Here is an 11,294-nt window from a genome sequence, read left to right on the forward strand (position 1 = left end):
ACTATGTGGAGAAATAAAGAGAGTGGTACTGAACACAGTATCATCTTCATTTTTCTTAGAAAATGAAAACAAAATGAATCAGATTTGAATCTGGTGTCTAGGTTGGGCATCTAGAAAAGGTGACACATTTGACAGACCACAGCCTTCTTACAGCTGAACTCCAGCCAGAAATATTCAATATTGCCAAAAGTAGAATATTGCTAAAAGTGGCCTGCAGGGAGTCCCAACCTTAACCCGATAGAACACTTTTGAGATTAATTAGAGCCGAGTCTGCAAGCCAGGCCTTCTCGTCCAACATCAGTGCCTGACCTCACAAATGCGGTTCTGGAAGAATAGTCAAACATTCCCATAGACACACTCCTAAACCTTGTGGACAGCCTTCCCAGAAGAGTTGAAACTGTTATAGCTGCAGAGGGTGGGCCAAACTAAATATTAAACCCTACGGACTAAGACTGGGATGCCATTAAAGTGTTTGTTAACCCCCCCCCCCCCCCCAAAAAAATAGATATCCTGGTTCCTTAAAGCAGATTACACAGTACAGTACTTGTGTTGTGTAATCTGCCCCCTCTAAACTTTAAAAAAACTTCCCTGATCCTGCCACTTCCTGTATCCACCTCTCTGTGCTGACCACGAAAATCAGGGCTGCTGAGCCCTGACCACCATGGTCAACGTACGTCCCTGCTCTCCTCACTCCCCCTCTACCCCTGCTCTCTTCCTGTCAGTTCTGTGCCCGTGTCTCTGTCTCCACCCGCCCCCCCCCCCCCCGCTATTATAAATGAAATATTCTAAATGCTCAGTGCCAGCCCCTCTATTATAGCCTGGTATACCACACTGTAAATGCCTTTTATAAAAACAACGCATGTAAATACCGATTTAGTGTGCTCTTCAGGATAGTCATGTGACTCTCGGATGGTTTCCAGGGCTACTGCAGGAGGGGCTTCAGTTTAATTATGTCTTCCAATGCAGTCTTCCACCCAGTAATCACATTTGTAATCTTGCATAATAAGGGGTGATTCCCATTTAGCTCTATTTCATAAGACCAGTGGACACTATCCCCGCTCTGCCTAAGGCCCCCTGGTTTGTAACACCCATGTGTAGCACATTCACAGGGTAGTCAGACAATCTGGCTCTCGGTCTCACCAACCCACTATGTAGTTTATTCATTAATATGATGCAAGGACCAGCCTCCTGGTCTGACCCAACAATTGTGTTGTTTATTCATTCATTCAGGACCTGGTAAATGAACTGTGTGGTTCATTTACAGTGTGGTGGACAGAGCCAAACCCTGTCTTGCCTGTCCACTATGTAGTCAGTGCCGTGAGAGGACCCAGGTGCAGGTCTGACCCTCCTAACACTAGCATCATTGGATTGACAGACCCATGTAGTTTTCTGATGTGCACTGAACGTCCTTAGGATGTGACTTTGGACACCTCAGTGATCCCTCCTCTCAGCAGCCAGACATAGCTGCAGGATCTGAAGAGGATGTGACACATAAACCATTTACAACTAACCTTGATTTCTCAGAATAGAGGTAAGTACCGGTAATAGAAAAAACATTCTGCTTTTATTTGCTTAAAGTAGGGAAGCTCAGCAGAAAAAAAAAATAGTGCAATAGTGAGTTCTTCTTCAAAACACATTTGACAGGCAGAGAAAGTTAGAAGAAATGCAAAAGCATCAAAAAAACTGAGGCCCTAACGTAAATGGCCCTGCCTTGAAAAGTTTGGTAGGCAGCTCATTGATGCACATTTGTGAGCCTGGGGATTTTGACCTAAAACTGAACTTTGATGCATCTCAAATTCTCAACCTTAAGGCTCCTTTCACATGGGGCGGATCAGTGATGATCCGCCCCGTGGATATCCGCTTCCGCTGAGCAGGCAGAGGACAGGTCCGTCTCTGCACACTGTGCAGGGACATACCTGTCACAGCGCCGCTCTCCCCTATGGGAGATCGGGTGATGACAGACCGCAGTGTCCGTTGTCACCCGATCCGATGACGGATGGAAAAATAGCTTTTTCCTCCGTCACACTTTTCTGGATCGAATCGGCTCGGATGTCAGCGGACATGTCACCACTAACATCCGACGCTCCGTAGACCTCTATGGAGCATCCGTTCAGGTCTGCCTGAAAAACTGACCGGTGGACCTGAACGGATCGTCCGTGTGAAAGGACCCTAAAACATATTCCAAAACTCCTATGGTGGTAATGAGTTACCCTTCTGAAATTGGTTTTACTAATGTATAAGAAGATACAAATTAGTTAGACACCAAACCAGAAGGATAATACAATACAATTATTATTATTCAGGATTTATACAGCACCAACAATTTGCGCAGCACTTTACAATATAAAGGGAGACAGTACGATTACAACACAGTTTAACACAGAAGGAATAGAAGAGCCCTGTTCATGGAGCTTACAGTCCAATGGGAGGTGGTAAAAAGGGTAATAAATGCGAGGAAGGATCTAATGGAGGTAGCCAAAGTACTGTTGTTAGGTGGAGGTGGGGTAGGCTTCCCTAAAGGCGGACAGTGTAGAAGCTAATTTGACATACTGGGCTAGGGAGTTCCAGAGGAAGGAAGAGGTTCTGAAGAAGTCCTGGAGGCACGCATGGGAACAACAGAGCTAGAGAGAAAGATGTCTAGGAGGAGCGGAGGGGACAATTTGGGTGGTATCTGCAGATGAGATTTGCAATGTAGCTGGGGCCAGTGTTGTGGATGGCTTTGTATAATGTGTTTAGCATTTTGAATGATATACTTTGGGCTAGTGGGAGCCAGTGAAGGGATTGGCAGAGAGGGGCAGTGGCTGCAGACCAGTTAGTAAGGTGTATAATTCTATAATAAGTATAAGTTATCATGATAGAATGAAAGGGAAGGGGGCGCATGCGCGGAAGCGTCCAAGATGGCCGCATAGACCGGGAGCTCCGCGCCACCCTGGACTAACGCTCGCCGCCACGACGTTCTGAGCCCTCGTTTCTACCGGCAAACAGTCACTTCGGATTGGGGAAAACGCAGGCTTCACACGAATGCCCGGTTCTAAGTCCCGACGGAACCCCAAACCCGCGCTTTCCACAGCGTTAGAGAGGTCAGGCCGATCCAAGATGGCCGCCGTTACCTCACAAAATACAGCCTGCAATGAGGAATCCATAGCGGACCGAGACTACACAGTTAAGCACCTCTCTTCAACCTCAACTTCAACTTCAAACGGCACAGTGAGTGAAATTCAACTCGGGACCCTATCCCCAGCATCCACAGACCCTCTTCTGAGTCATATTAGGGGGGAAAGTAACTCATCCATACAGCATATTTTACCTATAAGCTTTACCCCATGGGACATAGTTCCTAAAGATGCGCCCTCACCTCCCACAGACTTTGCCTCTATGATGAACGCATTTTCTCAAATGTTGTCCAGAGGTTTATCTCAGACTGCCACACAGATCACAGCTTCCATCCATGCTGATTTGCAACAATTAGGAACCAGGATTGATGTAATAGAGCAAAAATCAGATCAGTCATGCCTACGCATTAACCAAAACACAGCCAGGATTCAAGAACTCCAGGATCATTTAGAAACAGCCACAGCCAAAATTGACGACCTCGAAAATAGGTCGAGGAGATATAATTTCCGTGTTAGAGGCATTCCTGAATCTATCAAGGACATTCATCTCGCTATCCAAGACCTCATCAAAAGCTTAATTCCCACTATTTCACAAGATCGTCTAGAATTAGACAGGGCTCACAGGGCTCTGCAACCTCTTCGCACAGATGGTCTTCCTAGAGACATTATAGTGAAACCTCACTACTATTCAGTGAAAGAAGAGATAATGAGAGTTTCCAGAACCTCAGATTCTCTGACATTTCAGGATCATTCCATACAAATTTTTACCGATCTATCACCATACACAGTCCAAAAACGACGAGCTCTTAAACCTCTACTTCAAGTTCTGACGAGCAATGAAATCCCTTACAGATGGGCCTTTCCTCTCCGCCTGAATTTCTCTTATAATAATAAACCATACCACTTCTCGACGTTCCAAGATGGTGAACGGCTTCTGCTTCAATTGGGAATGATCACCCAGGAACTTCCACAGACTTCTACACCGAAAGGATCCTCGTCATCCAAACGCCCCTCACCGACAAGCCCCTTGACGCAAATATGGCAGAAACAGATGCCCAAGAGATCGAGGGAATCTCCACCAACCTGAAGATACACCTGAACTGTCCAATTTTTGTGGAAAGAAGGAAAAAAAAAAAAAGGACAGAAAAAAGGAAGAAAAGTTTTTTGTCTTCCTTACGGTTTGTCCTTAGGGACGAACCTTTACCAGGACCGGGTTGACATTTGGTCCTGTTTTTCCTGGAAACTTCTCCAGGCTTTTTCCCACAGAAGACATTAAAAAGGATATTTTTTTTTTTTTTTTTCTCTCTTTTCTAAAGTGGAAAATTTCAAAATATTTCTCCTTTTTGACATATAACTTTACTGTAATGCCTGCATTAGACCCCTCTTCCTCTATAATTTTATTTTTCTCTCCAACTGACCTTTTGGCTTTTTATTTGATGGTTTTTTTTTTTTCTTTATTTTTATTCTTATAATGGCTCTTTTTGACATTAAGTCACGGTCACTCATATTGTAGAGGAAGAGGGGGGCAGTTGCACATTATTTATATTTCCCCTATGTTTATTATAGTCTGGGCTCAGATTTTTTGTTTTAGTGCCTTTGAGATAATCAACCTATGTGGCGAGGTTGTCCAGGGTGGGTACAATGCACCCCCCTGTTTACTTCGATAGGAGAACTATTTCTCCTACCGGGGTTTGTTTACAGCGACCCTTTTGGGCCGCTTTGGGATTTTTTTTCCCTTCCTATTTTATTTATTGTATACATTACTAATTTTTTTTGGCTTGAATTGTTATTTTATATAATGCATATTCTGATGTACTTTTATTTTATTTCTATCTCCCTACTTTCTTATTCCCCCTTTCCACTCTCCCTTTCTTACCCTTCCCAGTCTAATCACATCTTCCTTCCCATCTCCCTTGTACAGGATCAGGGCCTGGTTGGATTCTCCTCGTTTTTTTCTCACGAGCATTTCCTCAAAAGAACAGGTGTCATCTCCTATCTGCCAGGGATCACCACAAAGACAGGTATTCCTTTTGTTCATAGTATTAACTCCTACATGCTCTTCCCATGAACTCTACCTCACCGGTACAATCTGATCTATGTATAATGTCCAATAATGTTCAAGGCCTTAATTCCCCAGTGAAAAGGCGTAAAATCATGCAACAATTTCATGCCCTCAAAGCTGATGTTATCTTGATGCAGGAGACACACTTTCCCATTTCTTATAACCCCATTTTCCTTCACAAAAACTTTTCTCAATTTTATCTAGCTAATGCTTCCAATAAAACAAAAGGGGTTGCGATATGCTTTGCCAACAAAGTTCATTTTCATCATTCTAAAACAATTAGAGACCCAGAAGGCCGATACATCCTGGTCTCTGGATCAATTAATACAGTAACATACACATTTGTTTCCTACTATGCTCCAAACTCCCGCCAGGACAATTTTTTTGAATTTTGAAAAGACTCTCTTGACGCTGAAATCCCATCTGAAGGGAATTGTTGTTCTGGCGGGAGATTCAAACATCCCATTTGACCTTTCCTCAGACAGATCCAATCCTACTAAGCCAATGCCCAAAAGACCTCCTAAATGCAGTCTTAGGGTTGCACATTCCATCCAATCAGCAGGCCTAATAGACATATGGAGAGAAATGAATCCCCGATCCAAAGACTACACTCACTTTTCTATCCCTCATAATACATTAACCAGAATAGACCATATCTTTATTCCTCCACATTTCATCTCTTTGGTTGAATCCTCCAAAATTTATGATTCCTCTCTCTCTGACCATTCCATCGTTTCATTAATTATTAGAGGGGGAGGAGGAGATAAACGACCGTTCCAATGGAGGCTTAATGAGTCTCTTCTAAACAATCCAGCTCACTGTGCGGTATTAAACTCAGCCCTTTCGGACTACTTTACAGATAATAATACAGACTCAATTTCGCCAGGCTCCCTGTGGGCGGCACACAAGGCGGTCATGAGGGGTAAAATAATTCAACTCTCAGCCCGACTCAAAAAGGAATACTCCGCAGAGCTTATACGACTCAAAGAGGAATTCCAAACACTTAGCAAAAGTCATAAAAAACATCCTACCCCAGAGAGCCTGGCTGAACTTGATAGAGCACGCATTGCACTTAATCTCTCACTCACTACCTCAGCAGAAAAACATCTGCGATGGACAGGTGCTCGCTTCTATTATCAAAAAGATAAAATAGGTGCCAAACTCGCGAGTAAATTGTGTCCTCGAACTCGTACCTTGGTCTTCCCTAAAATCAGACAATCGTCGGGTACCCTTACACAAAATCCGGTAGAAATTTTGAAATCATTTCATGATTTTTATGAAAACCTCTACTCTAAGACAACTCATACACATTCCAAAGCTAGAAATCAGTTCCTCGATCACCTCGATCTACCTTACATACATCAAACTCATAAAGAACTAATGGATGATTCCTTCTCCCCTGCCGAAATACTTGACGTCATAAAAGCCCTTAAATCAGAATCAGCACCGGGCCCCGACGGTTTCTCAGTCAGATATTATAAGACTTTTGGACCAAAATTAGCTCCCTACATGGCTCGTTTCTTTAATTCTCTCCGGGATGGAGCCCCCCTCCCGAATGATTCTAATACTGCATTTATCTCTGTTATTCCGAAACCTGGTAAAGATACTAGTGAAGTGGGAAATTACAGACCCATTTCGCTGATCAATAATGACCTTAAAATTATGACTAAAATATTAGCCAACAGAATGTCCAGTTTTATATCTAACTATATTCATAAGGATCAGGTGGGCTTCATCCCGGGGAGACAGGGAACGGATCAGGTGAGAAGGGCAATTGACTTAATATCATTATTGAATTCGCACTGGGACGGGGGCCCGGCACAAGAAGGCCTTCTGCTGTCTTTGGACTTGCAGAAGGCATTTGATTCTGTTTCATGGCCATATCTTTTTGAAATTCTCACCAAATGGGGTTTCGGAACAAATTTTATGAACATTCTAAAATCCCTATATTCAACCCCCTCTGCTCAAGTACGTCTATTAGGCCACCTCTCTCAACCATTAGATATCCATAGGGGTACTAGACAGGGTTGTCCCTTGTCACCGTTAATCTTTATTATAGCTATAGAAACTCTAGCCATCGCCATTAGAGCAGATATAAATATTAAAGGTGTTCGTTGTGGTTTAGAAGAGCATAAATGTGCTCTCTTTGCTGATGATATGCTTATATTTCTGACCTCACCCTTAATTTCCACCCCCAACTTACTTCATCTCCTTCGGGATTTCGGAACTATTTCAGGTCTCCAAGTTAACATTTCCAAGTCAGTTGCTCTCAATATTTCGGTTCCCTCATTAACCATCTCCCGACTTGCGCCCTTCTTTCCCTTTTCCTGGGCTACAGATAGGATTCCCTATTTGGGTATTTCTCTCACCAAATGTGTCAGTAATTTATACAAGGCTAATTACCCACCCGCCTTCAAATCTTTAGAAGCAGATTTAACTAAATGGTCTAAAGAAGGATTGTCTTGGCTGGGCAGGCTCAATGCAGTCAAGATGAACTTATTTCCTAGAATTTTGTACTTATTCAGAGCCCTTCCCATACCTATTAAAAAGTCGAATCTCAACAAATTCCAATCAAAAGTGATTGGATTTGTCTGGGGAAAACAGGGACATAGACTGGCGCGTGACATCCTGTTCCGCCGGACAACCCAAGGTGGTTTAGGACTTCCTAACCTCTTTTTATATTATCAAGCAGCACAACTAGCACAATTTTCAGCAATATATACTAAAACCAATTGTCCAGACTGGGTTTCTATTGAGAACCAGGCAGTACCTGACTACACATTAGATCATCTAATATGGAGACCAACAAAGCAAAGACCTGCCATATTGTCCCCAACGCTTTCTCAATCCCTAGCACTTTGTGACAGACTATACAAAAACGAACACCTGATTTCCCCACTGAGACCTCTCGTACATTTATTCCATAATCCTGATTTCCCTCCTGGCCTGAACATCCAAGATTTTCATTGGTGGTTGAACAAGGGCCTTTTCAGAATTGGACATTTCATTACACCAAATGGACCCATCTCAATGGGACACTGCTACTCCAAACTAGAGATGCCCGATTCAGAACAATTGAGACTTTCACAGATTAAACGTTTTATACATTCTCTTGAACTTGACAAACCAAATAGTTATAATGTTACGATTTACGAGCAATGGTGCTTAAAACATGGTCATCGCAAAGGAGGTATTTCCCTTACAGTGGTGTGAAAAAGTGTTTGCCCCCTTCCTCATTTCCTGTTCCTTTGCATGTTTGTCACACTTAAGTGTTTCGGAACATCAAACCAATTTAAACAATAGTCAAGGACAACACAAGTAAACACAAAATGCAATTTGTAAATGAAGGTGTTTATTATTAAAGGTGAAAAAAAATCCAAACCATCATGGCCCTGTGTGAAAAAGTGATTGCCCCCTTGTTAAAACATACTATAACTGTGGTTGTCCACACCTGAGTTCAATTTCTCTAGCCACACCCAGGCCTGATTATTGCCACACCTGTTCACAATCAAGGCATCACTTAAATAGGAGCTGCTTGACACAGTAAGGTCCACCAGAAGATCCTTAAAAGCTACACATCATGCCGAGACCCAAAGAAATTCAGGAACAATTGAGAAAGAAAGTAATTGAGATCTATCAGTCTGGAAAGGGTTATAAAGCCATTTCCAAAGCTTTGGGAATCCAGCGAACCACAGTGAGAGCCATTATCCACAAATGGCGAAGACATGGAACAGTGGTGAACCTTCCCAGGAGTGGCCGGCCGCCCAAAACTACCCCAAGAGCGCAGCGATGACTCATCCAAGAGGTCACAAAAGACCCCACAACAACGTCCAAGGAACTGCAGGCCTCACTTGCCTCAGTTAAGGTCAGCGTTCATGCCTCCACCATCAGGAAAAGACTGGGCAAAAATGGCCTGCATGGCAGAGTTCCAAGGAGAAAACCACTGCTGAGCAAAAAGAACATCAAAGCTCGTCTCAATTTCTCCACAACACATCTTGATGATCCCCAAGACTTTTGGGACAACATTCTGTGGACCGATGAGACAAAAGTGGAACTGTTTGGAAGGTGTGTGTCCAAGTATATCTGGCATAGAAGGAACACTGCATTTCATAAAAAGAACATTATACCAACAGTAAAATACGGTGGTGGTAGTGTGATGGTCTGGGGCTGTTTTGCTGCTTCAGGACCTGGAAGACTTGCCGTGATAAAAGGAACTATGAATTCTGCTGTCTACCAAGAGATCCTGAAGGAGAATGTCCGACCATCTGTTTGTGTACTCAAGCTGAAACGAACTTGGGTTCTGCAGCAGGACAATGATCCTAAACACACCAGCAAGTCCACCACCGAATGGCTGAAGAAAAACAAAATGAAGACTTTGGAGTGGCCTAGCCAAAGTCCTGATCCGAATCCTATTGAGATGTTGTGGTATGACCTTAAAAAGGCCGTTCATGCTCGAAAACCCTCTAATGTAACTGAATTAGGACAATTCTGCAAAGATGAGTGGGCCAAAATTCCTCCAGGACGCTGTAAAAGCCTCATTGCACGTTATCGCAAACGCTTGTTTGCAGTTGTTGCTGCTAAGGGTGGCCCAACCAGTAATTAGGTTTAGGGGGCAATCACTTTTTCACACAGGGCCATGATGGTTTGGATTTTTTTTCACCTTTAATAATAAACACCTTCATTTACAAATTGCATTTTGTGTTTACTTGTGTTGTCCTTGACTATTGTTTAAATTGGTTTGATGTTCCGAAACACTTAAGTGTGACAAACATGCAAAGGAACAGGAAATGAGGAAGGGGGCAAACACTTTTTCACACCACTGTATCTACTCGTCCCTGGCAGATAGGAGTGACAAACCGACATATGCTCGTTCTTGGGAAGAAGACTTGGACATCCAACTAGATACGGAATTGTGGTTTCAAGTTTTTAGACGTTCTTCCAAAGGTATTTTAAATATTTCCTTAATCGAAGCTAATGTCAAAATTCTAACGAAATGGTATTATGTTCCTGTGAGACTTTCAAAGATGTACTCAGAGATTTCACCGCTCTGTTTCAGAGGATGTGGTCTTTTAGGTACAATGTTACATATATGGTGGTCTTGTCCTCGCATACGAAACTTTTGGAATAACTTTATACATCTAGTGAGGAAGGTCACGAAAGCCCCAATCCCACAAGATCCTTCATATATCCTTCTGAACCGCAGGCTACACAATACCCCTAAACATACTCAACAACTAATCTTTTTTATGTGCTTGGGAGCCAAGATCACTTTAGCAAAAGCTTGGAAAACTTCTAGGGTTTCTCTTGTAGCTACCAGGCAAAAAATTTCATGGATTATGATTCAGGAACAAATAGTAGCTAAATTACGGAATACCACTCAACAATTTGAAATGACATGGGATCCATGGGCCCAACACATCAAAGTACAATTGTTTCCAGGACACCTTCTGTCTTAAATTCTACATGGATGGAGCCAGGACCCTGAATCCTGTACATCTCTCCCTTCCTTACCCTCCCTCTTCTCTCCTGACTACACTTTCTACTTTTCCTTTTTTTTTTTGTTGTTTTTCTTTAAGCAGGATTTCTCATATTTAGTAATTGATCAGATGTTACCTTATTCTACTACATTTTTCCTTAGTTAACCTTTGTGGTTCGGACTGGAGTTTACTAGTTCTAAAGAGTTCATTTGGAATTTAATTGGGAATTTTGAAGTCCAGCTGTTCACTTCCCTCCGGGGAGCACAATTTCTGGGTGCTGTCCGGGGGTTTAGAGGGACGTAGATGGGGAGTTCTTCGGCAGGAGTCCCCCGAGCTATCCCACTCCACAGTGTGAGCCCATTGGGGTGGAGTGGTGACCTTGGGGGTCTCCTTAGAAGTTGCCGATATGTTTATATCTTAATTCTTCTACACCTCACATTTAAATCTAATCAAATTCCTTCCTTTTTTTTATCTATGTTTCTGTATGTATATTTATATATATATATATATATATATATATATATTTATATATATATATATATATATATATTTTTTTTTTTTTTTTTAATTTTGGTGTTCCTTTTTCTTATATACATCTTTATTACAAATTTTCAATGAAGTGGATCTTTACACTCCAAGCCC

Source organism: Lithobates pipiens, unplaced genomic scaffold (assembly GCF_037356315.1).
Source record: "Lithobates pipiens isolate NorthernLeopardFrog02 unplaced genomic scaffold, aLitPip1_a1.2 Scaffold_22, whole genome shotgun sequence".
Classification (NCBI taxonomy): domain Eukaryota; kingdom Metazoa; phylum Chordata; class Amphibia; order Anura; family Ranidae; genus Lithobates; species Lithobates pipiens.